The sequence below is a fragment of the Mesoplodon bidens genome (assembly GCF_964165515.1).
Source record: "Mesoplodon bidens genome assembly, chromosome: 5".
Classification (NCBI taxonomy): domain Eukaryota; kingdom Metazoa; phylum Chordata; class Mammalia; order Artiodactyla; family Ziphiidae; genus Mesoplodon; species Mesoplodon bidens.
The window spans coordinates 40,891,361-40,914,139 of record NC_138161.1 but is presented as its reverse complement, the minus strand read 5'-3'; positions in this window follow the sequence as shown (position 1 = coordinate 40,914,139).

Here is a 22,779-nt window from a genome sequence, read left to right as displayed (position 1 = left end):
CCTACTTTCTATTTCACAAAATCTCTAAAACCAATTTTATTTGCTTCAGTGGTCTTCTTTGTATGTTGGTTCCTGACTGTGTTCCATGTAGTTTATGTCATATATTTTCTTCAGATTAGTGGCATATTGCTACATTTTTAATAGTTATTTAATGTTCATTGAGAGAGGAAGGGATAAAGAAGGTGTGGTACATATATACAATGGAATATTAGCCATAAAAAAAGAACAAAATAATGCCATTTGCAGCAATAATGATGGACCTAGAGATTATCATACTAAGTGAAGCACGTCAGAGAAAGACAAATATCATATGATATCGCTATGCAGAATCTAACTTAAAAATGTTATAAATGAACTTATTTACAAAACAGATACAGACTCACAGATTTTGAAAACAAACTTATGGTTACCAAAGGGGAAACTTGTGGGGGGAGGGATAAATTAGGAGCTTGGGATTAACATACACACACTACTATATATAAAATAGGTAACCAATAAGTACCTCCTGTGTAGCACAGGGAATGCTACTCAATATTCTGTAATAACGTATATGGGAAAAGAATCTGAAGAAGAATGAATATATGTATAACTGAATTACTATGTATACTTGAAGCTAACACAACATTGTAAATCAACTATACTTCTATAAACTTTTAAAAAATAGTTATTTAAGACAAGTAACATAAAAAAATGCTAGGTTATGTGTTACTGTGTGTATGGTAAAGTATTAGTACTGTTTTGTCCCACAGAATTTTAGGTTGTGAAATATTTTAAATATTCAGAGAAGTGGAGAGCACAACATTATCAACGATTTTATCTACCACCTAGATCTATCAGATCAATTTTTCATTCTGTCTATGTAGTTTTTTTTTTTAAAAAAGAAATAACACTTTACAGATATAATGGAAGTTGGTTTCCATTTCTAGTCAAATTATTTTTAAAAGATGTGTTACTCTTGGGGTTGATTTCTACCCTTTGCCTCGTTTTATTTTGTTTAAACTAGAATTTTTTTTGTTCATTCCTCTATTTAAGCAAGAAATATTTAAGTATCCAATAGGTACCCTGCAGCACTGTGAAAGATATGAGGAAGAATAATAATGCTTCCTGTCATAAGAATTAAACTTGAGAGTTAGGGATGGGGTGAGGTCAGAAAAGAAAAATCACAAATCACTATCATACAATGATGATAACAAGTGGCATAAATAGAGTCAAATGAGCTATGGGTTTGAGACAAGACATAGAATATCTGACTAGAAAGATCAGCTGATGCTTTGAGAAAGAGATGCTATTTAAATTGAAACAAAGTTTGTATTTTGTTTTCTTGAGATAGTTTTATGTTTTTCACCTATTGCTTGGTGAACGATGAATTCAATCAAATGGTGGTACCTATGTTTTTCAGCTGGAGTTTATCTCATTGAAAGTATTATGAAGTAGAGTCATTTGTTATCAATAAATGGTAGCCTTCAAGTGGCCTTTTAATGACCTAATCAGGGATGTTACTGCCATGGTTGGAGCTGACATTTCCGAAAGGAAAGACTTGGAAGAACTTTTTACTGGGGTGAATTAGGCAATGTCATATAGTGGGGACTGCAGGATTTTCAGGTTACTAGTCTTCTCATCTTACCTATGTGACTCACTAGCTATCAGGAAATGGCTCTTTTTTTCCTTTTGCCTCACTCATCTCATCTGAGAAAGTTGGACACAGTTTAAGTTCTCCCCTGTCTTAAATTCCATAGCTATTATGTTCTGACCAGTTGGTGCCATCTACTATTTTTCTTTGGTACACATTTTTCTTAATGCTTACTCTAGAGACATAATTCAAATAATCTTTTTACTGCACTGGAGTAAAACTGAAAGAATTGCCTAATTTTTTTTTTTTTTTTTTTTTTTTTTTTTGCGGTACGCGGGCCTCTCACTGCTGTGGCCTCTCCCGTTGCGGAGCACAGGCTCCGGATGCGCAGGCTCAGCGGCCATGGCTTATGGGCCCAGCCGCTCCGCGGCATGTGGGATCTTCCCGGACCGGGGCACGAACCTGTGTCCCCTGCATCGGCAGGAGGACTCCCAACCACTGCGCCACCAGGGAAGCCCGAATTGCCTAATTTTTATTAGAAAATATTTACATTGAATTGGGCTTTGAATTTTCAGAATGGATGTTTAGGTGTACGACTACAGTTTAGAAATAGTCATGCTCATTTCTAAAGTAGCAAGTTGTTATATTTCAGATTCAAAATTTATAAATATAAACAGTTTTATTGTCTGGCAGGATGCCTATCTTGGGGATAGGGCATCCTCCCACCCTCCCACCCTCCCTATCCCACCCATCCAGGTGGTCACAAAGCACCAAGCTGATCTCCTTGTGCTATGTGGCTGCTTCCCACTAGCTATCTGTTTTACGTTTGGTAGTGTATATATGTCCATGCCACTCTCTCACTTTGTCACAGCCTCCCCCTCCCCCTCCCCATATCCTCAAGTCCACCCCCTAGTAGGTCTGTGTCTTTATTCTCGTCTTACCCCTAGGCTCTTCATGACATTTTTTTTCCTTATATTCCATATATATGTGTTAGCATACGGTATTTGTCTTTCTCTTTCTGACTTACTTCACTCTGTATGACAGACTCTAGGTCCATCCGTCTCACTACAAATAACTCAGTTTCGTTTCTTTTTATGGCTGAGTAATATTCCATTGTATATATGTGCCACATCTTCTTTATCCATTCATCCAATGATGGACACTTAGGTTGTTTCCATCTCCTGGCTATTGTACATAGAGCTGCAAGGTATTGTTACCAAGTGAACAAGCTTGAGTATTGTTGACAGTTTTACGTATATTTGTGGTACTTCTTGGTGATAGAGGACTTTCATCTTACCTCCCACCATTTGGCCTTTAGATAACTACTTTCAATTTTCTGCAATTAGTATTAAAATTGTTTTTAATGCATAAGGCACATTCTTCAAAGGAATCTGTGCCAAGTCTCTCGATCATATAAGCTTCATTGTGGAAGACAATGTATTTAGACAAACACATTCTTATCAATCTTTTAAGAGGTGGGAGTTTTTGAAATGATGATTTAAAAAAAAATCCAGATTCTACAAAAAATGCTTAAGTGATTCCTGGGTAATGAGAAGTAGCCCGAGGAAATTCCATTTCCAACTGCTGCCTAATACAACCAAAAGAAACTTTTGGTGCACAAGAACTCTTAAATTTTATCAAATTTAAAATACACAGATTATTTCAAATTTGAATATGTTGAGATGTATCAACTATTATTTAAAATCCTTAATGTTGTGTTTGGAATTGATTTAATTTATTTTTCCCTATTTTTAAAAATATTAGTCTCAGGTGTATAGCATTGTAATTCAATATTTTTACAGACTATACCATTAAAAGTTATTACAATATAATAGCTTTAATTCTCTATACTATACAGTATATCCCATTGTTTATCTATTCTATACATAGTAGTTTGTATGTCTTAATCCCATACCCTAATTTGCCCTTCTCTCCTTTTCCTTATTTTTTCAGTTTTATTTATTGACCTTTATTATCCCCCTTCTACCTGGTCTGCATTTCTGCTTTATTTAAAGCTCTCAGCTTGGTGATTCCTGAACTGGTCCATGACTGACTCTAGATCAGATTATCACGTGGCTGCTATGAAGATGTAAAATCAGTGGTTTCCCAACTACAATTAGATGTTTCTCCCATAAAGAAGTGGGTGAACTCATTCTTTATCCACTCTGGGATTATTAGAATGAGCTGGTCTATTAGACTGTCAATAAATTAAAAATGTAAAAAGCACAAAATAGAAGAATGTTACAATTTTATTTTTGTTATGTCATTTTTTTTGGACAAAATATATCAGAGCTAAGATTACATCTGCTTAATTCTAGAGGTTCTAAAGGTATTTGGTTGGCAACCCCAGATGTCCCCAAATATGCTTTTGATTGACTAGTTATAATCTTTATCTTTTTTGGCAACTTTCAAACATTCATATTTCTTTCCTCCCAAAAGGACATATTGCTGTTTTGAGACACTGACAGTTACTGTGGGTGTATTCTTCTTTCAAATAAAAAATATTATCTTTGACATTATTTATATCTGATGAGTCATTAAGAATATCACACAAATATGATTTGTATTGCAGTTGATAATTTACTTAATATTTTAAAGACTTTCCAATTTTTTTTCTATTCAGAGAATATCTTTTTTGGTATTTTTGGTTGTATTATTATATAAATAGGTGGTAAATAAACAAGGTACAGAATTTTAAAGTATATATACTGAATAGTACAGCCTCTCTCTTTTCCCTGTTCCTTGCCACTCAAATTGCAGCACATACAACCATTATTTTCTATAGTTTCTAAAGATATTATAAGCATCTGTACAAAAATAGATTGATGCATATTAGATGGATATAGATATATTTTTTTCACCAGTGACTGAATAGTACACCTGCTGCTCTACACCTTGACTTATTTAATGATGTATCTTTGATTATTTTTCATACTTATCCCTATAGAGTTTCCTTAATATTTTTGATGATGGCATAGTGTTGCCTTGTATGAGGATACTTGAAGTATTTTTACCCAGTTATTTAACCAGTTGGACATTAAGGTGGTTTCCAATATTTTATATACAAATCATGTTGCAATGAAAATACTTCTACATTAGTTTACTTTACACACACCAGTTCCAATTACCCACCCACCATTAATATGTAACTATACCTCTTTTCACACATCCTCTCCAGCATAGTGTTACAGACTTTTTGTTTTTGCTAACTTACTAAGCAAAAATAAAGTCTTAACACTGGTCTTAATTTGTATGTGTATTAATCTGAATTAGGTTAAATTTCTTTTCCTACATTTGAGTCATTCATATTTCCTTTCCTGAAGCTGTATGCAAGTATAGAGTCTAATAACCAACTCCAAATATCATTCAATTTAAAACTGTCCTTCCTATAGGTAGGACCTGCTCCAGTCTAGAAAGCTTCCTACTTTATTTTTTACTCCTTTTTCTCATACCCTAAATTGCATCTTGTTATTCCAGGACTGGAATAGAAAAAGGCAGGCAAGACAAAGACCAGGATAATCTTACCTCCACTGTGCCACTTGAATCTTTCATTGGTGTCTCTAGGTGTGACAGTGCCAATAGCTGACTCTTTCACTTGTAGGGTATTTTTGTGGGTTTCCCTGGAGATCTGCCTGCTGGGACTCTCTGGGTGCAGCCCCCTTGATGAGTGCCATGCTTTCTTTGCTTTGCTACTTTTTACTCCAACCCAGTCTCTGAGATTACTCCAATCAACCCTCTATTGAGGACCCTTTTCCTCTCCAAGCAGTTATCTTGGATAGTCTACTTTTTAAGATGACCCAAAGCTGGCTCTCTTGATGAGTTCATGCCTAATCTCATGGTATCACATTTCTTTGATGCTGATGAACATGTAGGCAATTCCCAAAGCAGCCCTCTCTTTGTGTCCAGACCTTAGTCAGTTTCTTTCCTTTAGATTTATCCTGGCAACCATTTTACTTCAGTTATTGGCTGGTTCCTCTCACTTGACCTGGAGTGAAGAGAAACCAAAATTCCACTCCAACAACTTTACCCAAAGGAAATTCTCTATCACTCTTTAGCCTCAGACTTCCAGTGAATATACTGCTTTCACTTAATGTAACGTAGAGATGAGTAATGGGCTGGCAGAATTGGCTTCATAATCTCTGTAATGTCCTAGATTTTAGGATATTTGGGGTTTTGTATATGTGCTTTCAGTCTTTTGGGTATCAACACGATCTTGCAGAAAGCAGTAAGAGTCACATTCAGTATCATGTTACACATGTATGATACAACAAAACAAAGAATCCCAGCAACACATGTCCTCTCTTTTTCCTGACTTCCCCAAAGTACAATAATTCATTCTAAGAAGGGAAATAACAATAAAAACTTACATAATTCATATTCTGTAACAGGAACTAACCTACATATTTTAAATACATATAACCTCATTTAATTCTCACAGATAGTATATCAAGTAGGTAGTATTATCTTCATTTTGTAGATGGGGAAACTGAGGCTGAAAGATATTAAGTAATTTGTTCAAAATTACACATCTAGTTATTATTGAGCCCAGATTTTGAAATAAGTCTGTTTCCAGAGTCTGTGATCTTAATTATTACATTATGTTGGTTCCCATTACAGTATATTGACTCTTTATTTGTTTCCCAGGAAACAAAATGAAATATAAAGGCAAATTACCTTCATTTCTGGTTGCCTTCACATCTTTTGTTGGCAATTGAACTGTTCTCGATATGTAGACTCAAATTTGTTAATAAGTCAGTTCTTTTCTAATTATACTAGCAATTGAAAGAAGCCTAAAAGGAAATTTTATTTAAAACTTGAGAATTCCACTTAAAGATTATTTAGAAGAAAATAGCAGCTCAATTTATGAAACAAAGTGGGATTTGCAATTCTTGATTAAAAATGTATCACAGACCAACAGAAAGTGCATATTATAAACACTGATATATAAATATTTGAAGCCAATGAAAATGACTGTAGAGAAGAGAAACAAACATGAAGGAAAATGTATTATTTGAATAGTCATAATTTGAGGCCCCAAAGTTATACATCTGTTTAGTAGACTGAAACTCATCATCACTGATCACTTGCATTACTCCTCACATAACAATGATGTCCACTCCTGCTCTTAATATAAACTTCTGGATCACTGACCATTTCAAAATTATGGGTTCATGCAGGCATAATCATAAAATGCAAATGCAATGCAAAATGATTGCAATGTGAAATTGAAAATCTTGAATAAATAATTTCATGAGGTCGGGGCTTCTCTGGTGGCACAGTGGTTGAGAGTCTGCCTGCCGATTCCGGGGGTGCGGGTTCGTGCCCCGGTCCAGGAGGATCCCACATGCCACTGAGCGGCTGGGCCTGTGAGTCATGGCCACTGAGCCTGCGCGTCCGGAGCCTGTGCTCCTCAACGGGAGAGGCCACAACAGTGAGAGGCCCGCGTACCGCAAAAAAAAAAAAAAGAATTTCGTGAGGTCAAGTACAATGACGTTTTAGAGTTCTTTGAATCACATTCACATGTCATGAATAAATGAGTGGAAGAAATTCTCTTTATCAGTTGTTTTTTTCCCAAAGAAATTAAGCTTTACCTTGTGTTTGGGTCTGATTTGCTGGAGGTAACAATCTCTACAGCTAAAGGAAAAAGCTTGCTGCAATTCTTTTAAAAATATTAAACAATATTGGTAGGTTAAGAATATTGAAAAGTTGGCAAATTTCTGCTCCTTATAACTTAAAATACAATTTTCTGTAATATGTTTTACAACCCATGTGATTAAGCTATCAAAAGTTTGTGGTTAAAAACAAAATTTATAAGACTTGGTAGGGGACTTCCCTGGCAGTCCAGTGGTTAAGACTTTGCCTTCCAATGTAGGGGGGTGCAAGTTCGATCCCTGGTCAGGGAGCTAAGATCCCACATGCCTCAGGGCCAAAAAACCAAAACATAAAACAGAAACAATATTGTAACAAATTCAATAAAGACTTTAAAAATGGCCCACATCAAAAAAAAATCTTAAAAAAAAGACTTGGTAGGCAAACATTTATATTTTTGATTCTTTTCATTAACCATGAGTCAACACAGGGAGAAGATATGTAAAGCTTGATAACTAGCAGTGGAGGAGTATATGTTTCTCTAAACTTTACTAAGACCTTTAACTCAACTGGCTAAACTCCAACAGCACCACTGGCTTCTCATCCTTTTATCGACAAAAGAATGTAAATATTTCAAAAACATTTATTCTTTCACAAGGTGATTCCATATAGCATTTAAATTCTCCATTTAGTCATGTCCACCAGGCTTCCTAATAAATACAGTTGAAATTTACATTTTATAACACAGCTCAATCATGATAAAGTCTACAATGATTTCACAAATTGAAGAAAAGAATATTGGCAAGAATTATGACATGATAGTTCCTTTAAAAGAGACATTTGAATTTCAGATGATTCAAAGAGGAGAAAATAGATGAAGCAATTGAAATTGTTTGTGAAGAAGTTTTCTCTTTAAGTTTGTGTTATATAAGTCAAATGTAAATTGAAAGCTATTGAATCACAGTATCACACAATTTTCCATAATTATGCTAAAAAGTCAACATTTGATTTATCCTTTGTTCTTTCTAAGGATTAGCATAGTTGAAATTCTAACCTATTTTAATTAAATGCTATAAACTTACTTGGATGAAATACTAAAGTACACTACATGTATATATGTATATAAATGCAAAATCAAAATTGAGTTATTTATTTAAAAGAGAGAAGGATTGTAAAAAAAATACATAGGTGATTGGGTAGGTAAGTTTTGTTACGGCTATAAAGAAATACCATTCAGCCCTAGTAAAAAATTGAGACATAGTTATTGAGAAAGAATTTTACCATTACATATTGTTGAGTGCAAATAAGCTTTTTTCTGGTGTTATGACCCTGGTAGTACAACATGTTAGAGTATTCATACTTGTGTACCTTTTGAAGACAATTGAAAATTCTGGCTAAAAATTTGAAAAATAGATTCATAAAAGCATCAGGCACTGACAAGATAGTGAGAAATTACCAGGCTAAAACAAAGTGGAAACATGAGTATAAACATTTAGAGAGATTGCAAAAGCCATTTAACAAACTTGCTGTGGAAACCTGGGTGAGACTAAAGGAAAAATATCCAAAGGGTAAAATTTGCCAAAAATGGAAATCTAATAGTTATTCGTCTGCTGATGAACTGGGATCACAAATAGCTGCACAGCTATGGTAATGGTGAGTCAAAAATACATTGAACCACCTGTTAGGCCAAGGAGCCTATGAATAAAGTTGCTTTGTTACTGAGTAAAGCATGAGAGCAAAACAAAACAAAACAAACTGACAAAACCCAAAATTACTGCAGTCTCTTTTTTACCAAGCAAGGGGTCTATCTTGATGCTTGTTCCATGGGCATTTGAAGACTGGGTATGGTATTCTGTATATGTCAGGTTAGCCCGATTGGTTGACAGTGTTGCTCAATAATTCTATATCCTTACTAATTTACTGTCTGATTGTTCTAAAAAATGACTGACTTTCTTATAGACAACAAATATTTGGATCATCTTTTTTTTTAACCTCACTCAACAATATTTTAAATTGAGTGTATAGATGATATACATTTAATCTAACAACCAATGTGTTTGGGTTCCAGCTACAATCTTCCTGTTTGTACTGTACTTTTTGAAAAGACTAATAAAATGGATAATTATGTAATAAGACAAATCCAGACAGAAAAGTCAACAATAAACAATATCATTAATGATAAAGGGCTACAACTAAAGATAATGCAGACTTTTAAATGATAATAAAATAAATTATAAACAACTTTAAACCAGCACTTGTTCTGCAACCATTTTTGTACAGCCCAGAATGGCTTTTACATTATTAAAACAGTTGTGAAAACAAAGACAAAAATGACAAAAAAAAAAAAAAAGATTATTCAATAGAGACCATTTGTGTCCCACAAAGCCTGGCATATTTACTTTCTTGCCTCTTTCAAAAAAAGTTAAATGACCTCTGTAAATTAATTTTTTAAAAGACATAATGGATAAAGTTGTAGGAAAACATCACTTATCAAACTAAGAGGAAAGAGAATATCTATATGTTCTAAAACCATTAACAAAATTGAGTTAGAGGCAAAAAAATCTTTCCCAAAAGAAAACTAGCCCAGATGGCCTCACCAATGAGTTCTATCAAACATATTATTGAAAGACTCTTCCAGAAAATAGAAACAACATAATACTCTCCATGTCATTTCATGAATCTAGTGTAAGTTTGATACCCAAAATGATAAGCACAATACCAATCTCATGGACCAATCTCACTTGTGAATGTAGAAATAGAAGTCAGAAACAAAATAATAAAAGACTAAATTTACCAATATATTAAGAAATACATCCTAACCAAGTTAGCTCATCCCAGGAAAGCAAGGAAGGTTTATCACCACAAACTATAAATTTAACTACAATAACATGTTAAAGGAGAAAATTCACATGATTTCAGTAAATGCACTAAAAGCATTACATTACATTCTCCAACATGCATGATAAAAAATTATAAAGAGAAAGAATATCTTTAAATAATACCTAGAGCAAAACTTACACTTAAAGGTCAATGACCTTTCATTTAAAATCAGGAATGAGACAATCTGTTTTAATGATACTTCTATTCAGTACTTTGAGAGTCTAGCCAGCACAGTAAGACCAAAATAAATAAAATATAAGAATTGCAAACAATGACTCAAATGGTCATTATCAACTGTTTATGACATTATCTGCTCAAAATCTAATAGGATTGAAATTTATATATTCAGGGACTTCTGCTTCAAGTAATCACAGGATAACTTATTTGGACCAACCCCACCACTTAGAAAAAAACTCTGGATGAAATTAAAAAGAAAATCTTCCTAAAAGCATTGATAAACTGACCATATAGGGGGGAATTACCAGGCCAAAATCTGAATAGAAAGGGAAACTCAGAGTGAACAGATAGTTCAAAACAAATTCCAATAAAACTAATATGGGAAACTGAGCTATGAGTTTAATGGCTGCTCTTTCAGAGCAAGGCTTTTAAAATAATAGTCTGCGCTCTTATTTTTACTTCCTAAACTTCCTATTACTCCCAGGTGATTGCAGTCTGATTCCCACTCAAACAATGTCACAGAAATTACTCTGGAGCAATCCAGTCTATATATCTAATTGTCTGTTAGAATATGCCCATGTATGCCCATATCTTTTTTTCCTTTTCCTTTTTTCTTTTCTTCTCTTCTTTTCCTTTTTCCCTTTCCTCCTTCTCTTTTCCTCTTCTTTCTGTCCTTTATTCTGTGTGTAAAAACAACCAATAATAACTTTGTATTCAAATGTAGAAAGAGAAAAATCATCATGGAATATATCTTCTTTCTTGAAACAATAATTTGAAGGGTCTATGTAGACAAATCAGGACAAAGTATCTTTAGATAATCTCATCTTGAATTTAACATTTTTTTCTGAAATAATAAAGTTGTTTGTATATATTTAGTATTGATACACTTCTTTTTTGGCATCTCATTTTATTTATTTTTATTTTTTTATACAGCAGGTTCTTATTAGTTATCTATTTTATACACATTAGTGTATATACGTCAATCCCAGTCAACCAATTCATAACACCACCACCTCCACAACCCCGATCGCTTTCCCCCCTTGGTGTCCATACATTTGTTCTCTACATCTGTGTCTCTATTTCTGCCTTACAAACTAGTTCATCTGTACTGTTTTTCTAGATTCCACATATAGGCGTTAATATATGGTATTTGTTTTTCTCTTTCTTTTTTCTTTTAAAGCTTTTTTTACAAAAAATTAATTTATTTTTTGTCTGTGTTGGGTCTTCGTTTCTGTGCGAGGGCTTTCTCTAGTTGCGGCAAGTGGGTGCCACTCTTCATCGCGGTGTGCAGGCCTCTCACTGTTGCAGCCTCTCTTGTTGCGGAGCGCGGGCTCCAGACGCGCAGGCTCAGTAGTTGTGGCTCACGGGCCTAGTTGCTCCGTGGCATGTGGGAATCTTCCCAGGCCAGGGCTTGAACCCATGTCCCCTGCATTGTCAGGCCGATTCTCAACCACTGCGCCACCAGGGAAGCCCTGTTTTTCTCTTTCTGACTTGCTTCACTCTGTATGACAGTCTCTAGGTCCATCCATGTCTCTACAAATGACCCAGTTTCGTTCCTTTTTATGGCTGAGTAATATTCCATTGTATATATGTACCACATCTTCTTTATCCATTCATCTGTTGATGGGCAATTAGGTTGCTTCCATGATCTGGCTATTGTAAATAGTGCTGCAGTGAACATTGGGGTGCATGTGTCTTTTTGAATTATGGTTTTCTCTGGGTATATGACCAGTAGTGAGATTGCTGGGTCATATGGTAATTCTATTTTTAGTTTTTTAAGGGACCTCCATACTGTTCATCATAGTGGCTTTATCAATTTACATTTCCACCAACAGGGCAAGAGGGTTCCCTTTTCTCCACACCCTCTCCATCATTTGTTGTTTGTAGATTTTCTGATGATACCCATTCTAACTGATGTGAGGTGATACCTCATTGCAGTTTTGATTTGCATTTCTCTAATAATTAGTGATGTTGAGCAGCTTTTCATGTGCCTCTTGGCCATCTGTATGTCTTCTTTGGAGAAATGTCTATTTAGGTTTTCTGCCCATTTATTTTATTTTGAATTTTATTTATTTTTTTATACAGCAGGTTCTTATTAGTTATCCATTTTATACATATTAGTGTATGCATGAGAATCCCGATCTCCCAATTCATCACACCACCACCACCCCTGCCACTTTCCCCCCTTGAATTTAACTTTGAGCCTAATGATATTTTTATTGAGTTAATAAAGTAACACTTTAATATCAGAATTACACAAATATTAATACTTTTTCATCAGGAAAATATTTTCTAAAGTAGGCTATATTTAGCAAATGTAATTGCTTGCTTCATTTCCTATATGGTAAATTTAAACTACTTAACTACTTTCCATTTTTTCCATTTTAATTTTATTGCAATTATTTTTATAAAATAAGTTATTTTTGTGTAGTTGTTTCAAGGAATACTTGACATCTATCAACTCTGTCTTGATCAAATTTTATTGCTCAGGTTTGTTATTGGAAATTTTCTTTGTGCTCATTATTTTTACCAAATCCAAAATTCTTGGATCAGTCTGGCAAATATAATATACACCAAAAGATTAGATTTTTCTTCAATTTTTAGGCAGCTGCAAATTTGCCATATGCAACTTTAGATGTTGTCAACTTCATATGTCATTGACTATTTCTATAAAATACAAGTTGTAAAAATCTCCATTAACAGACTTATGTAAACAGTAAACAGTACTTTCTTTTCCATAAACCCAATTACTTTCTAACTCCAATGCCCATTCCTAGGCCAGGAGAAAACTTCCCCTCAATTCTTTCTGAGATTCTGGCCTCTGTAATTGTATCTCCTCTGTATAAAACATGCCATTGCACCAAAGTTTATTTTATTCTCAGTATCCGGTTCACTCATGTTGATAAAATGCCTGATTCCTGTCCTCTTGCCCCTTCAGCACATTTCTTTTGATTTTTCAGTAACAGAAATGATCAGTGAGGCTTCCTACCTCTGTTTCCATCTGTCTGTATACAATGCAAACATTCCTCTTCGGTATTTATGTACTTCTCTTCTTTGAGATGCTGATGGCAAACAGAGTGCAGGCTCCCTGGTTCTCATGGTATAGGGACATCTCTTGGCTCCACTGCTTGAAGTTTTCTTTTTAATCTTTGGGGCAAGAATCCCACTTTATTTCCTGCTTTGCCAGAACACAATCTTTACCCAGAGATCACTTTCTTTCCTTTATTATTATTTTTTTTTACCTCTAAATTCTTCTTAAGGTTTAGGATGTGTGAAAACAAAAACTTTAGGCTACTTCTGTATTCTGTGCTCCTACTAATTTCCCTGAGGCACTAAAATAATGGTTGGACTGCTTGCTTGAGTGAGACACAAACAACACCACCCGCCCCTCAAAAAAAAGCCCAGAAGAAAGTAGAAGGAGGAAAACTATTTCAAAATATTATAAAACTATGTTAGTATACTCTTTATGTGATTGGTTGACACATTTCCAAATGCTATCAATAAAATGTGATTCTTCAGTCAGTTTGCTTTTTAAATATATAATGCATTTTCCCTTGGGATGTTTTAGCTGCTGTGAGCTTTAGTTTGTGTTCATTTTTCTAGCAGTAGTATTAATTACTGTGAAAGGTTCAAAGTGTGTTTTTCTTTTAGCAAGAAGCTGAGGGCATTCATAGGACAGTTTGTTAGATAAGTTTTAGGCAAGGTGAAAACTGGTGGTTTCTGGCAAGTGTGTATTCATTGTAATGGGAAAAAGTTATATATAACAGGACAGCTGTTGGCTTCTCCCCATTTTTCTCCTTGTTTTATGTTTTAATTTTAGCTGGGGAGAAAAAAAAACAAATTTACAGATGTGTGCGGACATCTTCTAGGAGGGAGGAGGTGCAAATTTAAAGCCTTTATTCATTTTCCTCTGAAATTCACTGAAACAGCTACAGTTATGATTATCTGATGTAGCCCTGACTGATTCAACACAACCCCCATCCACCCAGCTCCATGAGAGGAGAAATTCACCAGGCACAGGAGCTCAATACAAGGGTCTAGGTGACCTAAAAGAGAGCTTGCTCACAGTTTGCATGTGCCAGATCTCAAGAGCTTCTCCTGGCTCAATCTGTGTGTGTGTTTTGGAGTGAAAGTTTAGCAGGAAGTGTTACATAGATTCCTATGTGTATAAAAAATAATCTGTGTCATCTGGGGCTCAAGGCCAAGATATCAAGACTTGGCAATGCTTGAGTATAGCCTGGGAGACGTAATTCCTCTTTTCCTACACTCTGATGAAATCAGTGCTAGGCTAGTGTGGAGGCATGTCACAACAGTAGACAATGGAGATGGTGGAATTGCAGTAACATGTGGCAACAAGAACTACAACAGAGCAGCCAATAGGCCTGCTGAAATTACCCAGACTTTTCAGTTTTCTTTCCAAGAGGTGATTGGAACTGACTGTGATTTCTTGTTTTGGACAGTTGAAGCCTTATAAAGTTCTTGGATTTTTCCCACTAGTAGAACATTCTGCCATAGAATTAAGGAAATAGGGAAATGGGTCTTATGGTATTTGATTTGTTGACCTTAAAATTAAACATTATTTTACCAGCATAAGGTGTTTATTTGGGAATGGCAGAGGAAATACAATTTGGGATATGCAAGCTATGACAAACCATCGGCAAGTCTGCAAAACAAAGGAGAGGAACATTACTTTATTAGAGAAAAAGGAGGAAGTTGGGAGGGGCTGCTTTGAATGAAAGTCCATTGAGGGAAAGTGAGAGTTCAGTATGGTGGTGGTTTCTTATTGGCTGAGTTGTGGCAGTTTCTAATTGGCTGGGCTGTTGATGGGCAAAGGGAAAATCTTCCTCCTGCGGGGGTAGTATAGTAAACGTCTTCCTGCCCAGAATTATAAAATAAGCTGCAATGCATGGTGTGTGTGTAAGAGAGCTCCCTCTTAGGGCTTCCTGACTTCATTTTAAATGAGGTTTTCCTTTATTGATTTTCACAAATTAAAATAAATTTTAGCCAACACAACAATGACTCAGGACTGACATCACTACTTGACATCATGACTTACTACAAACTACAGTAATCAAGACTGTGGTATTGGTGAAAGAATAGACAAATAGATCAGTGGAACAGAACAAAGCACCCAGATACAGGCCCATAAAAATATAGTCAACTGATCTTTGACAAAGGAGCAAAGACAATGTACTGGAGAAAGGATAGTCTTTTCAACATATGGTATTAGAACAAGTAGATGTCCTTATATAAAAACATAAATCTAAACACAGACTTTTAACCTTTCACAAAAATTGACTCAAAATGTATCATAGACTTAAGTGTAAAACACAGATCTATAAAAGTTGTAGAAAGTAACATAGAAAAATCTAGGTGGCTTTGGTTTTGGCAATGAGTTTTTACACTTAAAGCACAATCCATGAAAGAAAAAACTGAAGGTTGTACTTCATCAAAATTAAAACCTTCTGATCTGTAAAATATACTGCTCAGAGAATAAAAAGATAAGCCACAGACTGGGAGAAAATATTTGCAAAAGACATATCTGATGAAGGACCAAAATAGACAAAGAACTCTTAAAACTGACCAATAACAAAATAAACAACACAATTTAAAAATGGGCAGAAGATCTGAATCTTTGCCAAAGAAGATAAACAGATGGAAGATAAAGGAATGAAAAGATGCTCCACATCATATGTCATGAGGGGATTGCACATTAAACAAAAATGAGATACTGCTGCATATCTATTAGAATGGCTAAAATCCCGAACAGCAACACCAGCAAATGCTTACAAGGTTCTAGAGCAACCGGAACTCTCATTTATTGCTGCTGGTGGGAATGCCAAATTGTTTAGCTACTTTGGAATTCTCTGTACTTTCTGATAAATTTTTCCATAAATATAAAACTGCTCTAGAAACTAAAGTTTATTAATTAAAAATTTTAAATCTACCCTGTAAAACAAAGTGGTAAAATTGGATATGTAACTTATGTGCAGGTAAGAAACTGAAGGTACAGAAAGATTTAGTAACTTGCCAGTGGTCACTTCTTTGAGACTAGGCTGGCCCTGGATACTTTGTTCTGGTTCAGATAATTAGATATCAATCTTATTCTATCACCTGTCTCCACACACATAACCTCTGCTTTATACTATTGATATATCAGTCTGTTTTGTCATACTACTGCTTTCTCATTTAAAAAAAATACTCAAACATTTATAAGCATAATAGTCTTTAGTAAAGAGTTAAAAGTCATAAGAGAGAGGCAAAATAACAAATGTAAACATAAAGTAGTGTATCTAATTTCCATACTTCTAAAAGTCTCAAAGTACTTGCTGCTGGGATTTCTTATCTGCCCATTACCCTTGGAAGAATCCAACTTTCTATTATTTTTCTGGCTATTCACTTGTTCTTCAATCACTTCTCTCCTTTTCTTTTGCCTCAACAATTCCTTCTAAGGAAAAAAAAAATGAGAGCATGAAAAATATTACCCACCATTATTTCTCTCATGTTATCAATGAAAAGATCCCAATTATTTCTTTGCTATTCTTTTAGCTTTCCCCACTGAGTAAGCTCAGAATGCCACCCACTAGCCCAAGTCTCTCATCAATTTAACACCACCCCACCAAAGAACAATTAGTTTCCAAAGAGGAATACTAATGGTTCTCCTGAGCCACACTGTATAGATAAATACGTTTGGCATTTCCATAATACTCTCGAAATGAATGTCAACATTCATAACATATAAGTTCTGTTTAGATATGTTGAATACAAAAATTTCTTCTTACCAGCTATGTAACTTTGGGCACATTACATGAGTTTTAGTAATTTCCTTTTTTTATCTGTAAAATGGGTGTGGTAATGGTCTTTAATAAGGTGATTGTGAAAAATAAATGAGTTAATATGTGAAATAAACTCAGAACAAGGTATCAATTTATTTTAATACATTGTAACTATTATTATTTTCATTTATTAGCAGAGACCTAAAAGTTTCTAATTTAAAATGCTTAATTTTGCAATTATTTCATGGGAATTCTCTCATTTTGAACCTATTCCCTCAAATATCCAAATTATCCATATATCAGCAAATTACAGCTTTGTATTTACAATGCTAATACATTTACCCATCACAGAATACTACTACAAATGAACCTGATGATCAAAACTAGTGAGTGCTGTCTTAGAGTACAAAAATAATCACAGAATCCATAGTAAGTCCCACTCCATCCAAACCAGGTAAAATAATGACACAAAGATGGTCACCACATTTTGGAGGAAAAGTGTGCTAACAGCTGAGAAATGAAGTGGAATAAGAATTTGATTCTGTCTTTTAAGAATACCCAGGCCATTCTAAATCATATATATATAGTATATATATAGTGTATATATATATCCATATCTTTATATCTATAGCTCTCCCTCTCTCTCTCTCTCTCTCTCTCTATATATATATATATACATATATATATATATACACACACACACACACACAAACACACACACGTATATATATATGCCCTGTGATTCTTTTTATTTTTTGCGGTACGCGGGCCTCTCACTGTTGTGGCCTCTCCCGTTGTGGAGCAAAGGCTCCGACACACAGGCTCAGCGGCCATGGCTCACGGGCCCAGCCTCTCCGCGGCATGTGGGATCTTCCCAGACCGGGGCACGAACCCGCATCCCCTGCATCGGCAGGCGGACTGTCAACCACTGTGCCACCAGGGAAGCCCCCTGTGATTCTTAATCCTAGCAATAAGGGACTCTGGGAGTGCTGGCAAAACAGAAAACAAACATAAATCTTGTTCAGAGAAATGTTTTCATGAGAGCAAGTACTTGCATAAGAGAGAGGATTTTTAAAGTTCCAAAGTCATTGTAAATGTACATTTCAAACTATATTTAAATAGCCCACAAAGGCCCATATTTCTTATTAGTGCTCAACAAGATAGGAGGATTTTGGCATCTTATATTTTTATGACACCTATAGTAAAGAACACCTCTGGATATTTTCTCATTGTTTAATACTTTAGGAACTAGGACAGCATTTTGTTTTTGAAGATCCTAAATTATCCGATGTTATATATACAACAATCTAGCTTCTGCCCCAAAGCCATAACATATAAGTAATACAGGAGAAAGGGAAAAAGGCAGGAAAATTGAAGGAGTGCCCTAAAAAAATTAGGTAGATCAGCATCAGACCTGGGATGCATCTGAATCACTTGGGAAAACTTGTTAAAATACTGATGACAGGACTCCATCTGTCGAGATTCTATTTTAGTAAGTCTGTGATGGGCCAAATATTCATATTTAACAAGCTCTTCTGATGATCTTAAGGCACACTGAAATTTGAGCTGCCCGAATAATACCAGTGGAAGGAACAAAAGGAAGGTCTAGATATAGGCCTGTGGGCAGTCAGGCCTTAAACTCAAATCTCTAAGTGTGAATGGCAGGAGGGGAGAAGCTGTTCTTTCTTCTTGTTTAGATTACTTGATTTTAATGTTAGTTTCTATAATCTTATATGTATTAACATCTTGGTTAATTAAAGGCTATTAAGCTTGGTTATCTCAAAGTGATTAAGGATCTATTTATCTATCTCAATACTTATCTATGTATTATCTACCTACAAATATACAGTGATATTCTCAACACAAATGTTTTGTGTTTGCCTAAAAAATAGTTAGGAAATTAAAAAAAGAAAGTATCAACAACTACCCAAGCTAAATATTTATCTTATTTCCAAAGACACTTTTTTTTTATTGTTTGTGCTGATTCTTATCATACTATGTAATGATAAAAACAAACAAGTAAAGAGCAAATAGAATAAACAAAGAAAAAGCAAAGCAAGAAGTACTGAATTATACAGAAACTAACCTAAAACATCATAAAACAAGCTCTTCAAAACAGGGTAACAGTAAAGGATCATGAAAAAATATTTAACAATTATAGAAGTGTTTATCATAAATCAGTTCACTGCATCTCTTACATTATATACTGAAATAAATTCCAGATATATTAAACAGATATAACTTTTTTAAACTATAAAAAATCTAACAGAATATTTTATTTTACCAGCTGATGAAGATCTTTGTTTATTTGAAGAAAGTAGAATAAATGGCAAGGAAAAAAATGGATAGATATGAATATATAGAGTAAAATATCTGTACAATAATATATAACACGAAAACTTGAAGTACTATAACAGCTTAGATAAAGTTGTCTTTCCATTTCCACATAATGGCTAAATGGCTCCAATAAATAAAGAGCTAAATCAGATTTATAAGAAAAAAGTCAAGATTCCAATAGATGAGTGAACCAAGGGTATGAAAAGAAATTTACACAAAAGAAGGCACAATACAAATCAGTTTTGTTCATGTATGTACTTTTATTTTTATCCTACCCTATTCTAAAAAAAAACTTGTAGAAGAAAAAGTAAAGAAACAGATAGGAAATGTTCATTCTCTTTAGTAATCAAATAATTGAGTTAAACTTAAATTACAATTTTAATCACACTAAATTATAAAAAATATTTTCTTAAAAAAATTGATATGAAGTACATATCCAGTTTGCAGTTAATGGATATAATTTATAGTGCTAATGGTATTATAGTTGACAATCATTGGAAAGCAATATGACAATAGATAGCATGAACCATAAACATAGGCATACTACTGAAAGAGTAGTAATTCTAACCATTAGTTAGTAATATAATTTTAGAAAAGCAAAATAATATTTGATGGAGGATGTTCATTACAGTACAATCTTTAATTCCAACAAAGAGAACACTTCTTAATTTCTTATTTCTATTTAATTTTTTTAATCCAAAATAGTAGAAATGAGTTGGTAAATTTGAATAAATAAAATAATATTCCGAAGCTCCTCATAAAATAATTATTGAAGCTATGGAAAAACATAAAAAAAATGAAACAATATCAAATATAACAGTATAAATTAGGATGTCTACCTATTGCATTTCTTGAAAAATTATTCATTGTAAGCAGGTTGGGCAATGCATTTGAGATTCATCCATGTTGTTATGTGTATCAGGAGCTCATTCCTTCTTATACTGAGTAGAATTCAGTTGTGTAGGTGTACCAGAGATTGTTTATATGTTCACCAATTGAGGGACATTTGGGTACAGTTTTTTGTGTAGTGAAAGCAGCCAGACTCAAAAGGCTACATGCTGTAGGATTCTTTTGTGTGACATTTGGGAAGGAGACAAAACTATAGTTACAGAATACAGATTTGTGGTTGGCAAGGGCTGGAGGTAGGGAGAAGAATGGATTTCAAAGGGAGTATGTATTCATTTCCTAGGGTAATGACTTACCACAAACCAGGTTCCTTAAAGCCTATGAGTATTATAAGTGCTTTTGGTGAGTTTCTCAGATGGAAATGAGAAAAGTGTTATTGGACGTTGGAAAAAAAAAATGATCCTTGTTATAAAGCAGCGGTCCCCAACTTTTTGGCACCAGGGACAGTTTTCGTGGAAGACAATTTTTCCATGGACTGGGGGTGGGAGGGATGCTTCAGGAGGTAATACGAGTGATGGGGAGTGGCAGATGAAGCTTCTCTCGCTCGCCATTGCTCATCTCCTTTCTGTTATAAAGTGACGGAAAACTTGGCTGAATTGCGTTCTAACTTTGGGTGGAAAGTAGAACTTGTAAAGTGCTGAATTTGGGTATTTAGGTAAGAAGGTATCTAAGCAACGGGTTGAAGGCATGGCCTAGTTTCTCTTTGCTGCTTATGATAGAATGAAAGAGAAATGAGATAAAATGAGGAGGGAACTGTTAAACTAAAAGGAACCAGCAATTGATGGTTTGGAAAATCCTCAGCCTATCCATATTTTTAAAGATGAGAAGTTTGCCCTGGGGAGAAATTTGCCCCATATTGGGCCATACCCAGAATCTCACCTATACCTGATTTAGATGAATTAGAAGATGAGACTTGGGACTTCTTGAGTTTATCATATGTAGATGAGATTTTGGATTTATTGTTGATGTCGGAACAAGATAAGACTTTTGGGAATATTAGGAGTGGGTGAATGCGTTTGGCAGGTGAGAAAGACATGAATTTTGGGGGACCAGAGAGCAGACCACTGTTGGTTGAACTGTGCCCTCCAACAAGATATGTTCAAGTTGTAACCCCTGGTATCTATGAATGTGACCTTATTTGGACATACAGTCTTTGCAGATGTAATCTATTTCAGATTAGATCATTCTGGGTTTCAGTAGGTCCTAAATCCAATGACTGGTGTCTTTATGAGAGAGAGGGAGAGTTTTAGATACACAGACAGACAGACACATAAGGAGAACAGCATGTGAAGATAGAGGCAAAGATTATAGTGATGCGTCCACAAGCTAAAGAGTGACAAGAATTGCTAGCAACTTGCTGGCAAGAATTGTTGGCTGTGTTGGCCCGGTCTCATCTCCTTTAAACGGATGCCTGATGCAGTAACAAGAAATTGTGGAAATAGTGGACACGTGTGCATATTGCAGTGATACTGGAAAAGTTGCTGTACAGTCTAGATATACTATGTGACTAATGTGCATTCTGCTGGTAAAAGCATTCACTCCATGCTCTTCTGTCTATGCTCTTTCACAAATAACTCACTGGCTCTTAGGTAGATGATCAACTTTATGATGATAATTGGTGAGACTACTTTTAGCCCATACCTCTTCTGAGTTAAAATGTCTTATCTCAGTTGTATTTCAAGTAAATGGCTATTCAAAGAAGTCCAGCTGTCATTTCAATTCAACATGTCTAAACTAGAGACCTCAGTTTATGACTTCATATGTTCCTTCTTATACAAATGAATGTTTTGACTCCTTCCTTTTCTTCTTTCATATCCCACCACAGAGAATCCATAGCGTAATTTTATCAGTTGTATCATCACATTTCTACCATTCATTCCTTTCTTTCTCTCCCTACTGCAACCAGACTAATTCTATTCCTTATAATATTGTTATACAATAACAAAGAAATATCTTTGCTCCTTTTTCACCCCTATTCCTACTTATTGATTTTTTTCAATCCATTATATACATTGGAAAATTTATTTAAATTGTATATTCATAGAAATGTAATTACTAGCCATGCTGATTTGAAAGTATAATTAATAAAATATGTTTGATTTATAATAATAGATCAAGGTTAATAAAAGTTAAATAGATGTGCACTTTAAAATAATAACATATTTAAAAACCCTTCAAACATGATTCTGTTACTCTTTGGGCTAAAGTTATGAGGCAAAACATGAAAAAATTCTTATCATGATGGTGGACTTGTTTTTGCTTTTAATAAGTGAATGGGAAATTTCCATGACAACATTTAACACTAGATAGAGAAGAGAGATGGCACTGGAAGAGCTGGAGGGAAGTGGGAACATGAGTGATGTCTATTTTTCCAGTCTCCATAATTTTTTTCTACCATAAATGTGTGGCTATCCCAGAGGGTCTTCCACAGTGTGTATGCTGTGAGTTTTTGCTAATTAAAAGCTTTTCACAATAAGAAAGTGATCTATTGTGATTTTGGAGAGGGCTTACTTTTAACTAACAGTTACATTTCTCTAGCTGTTT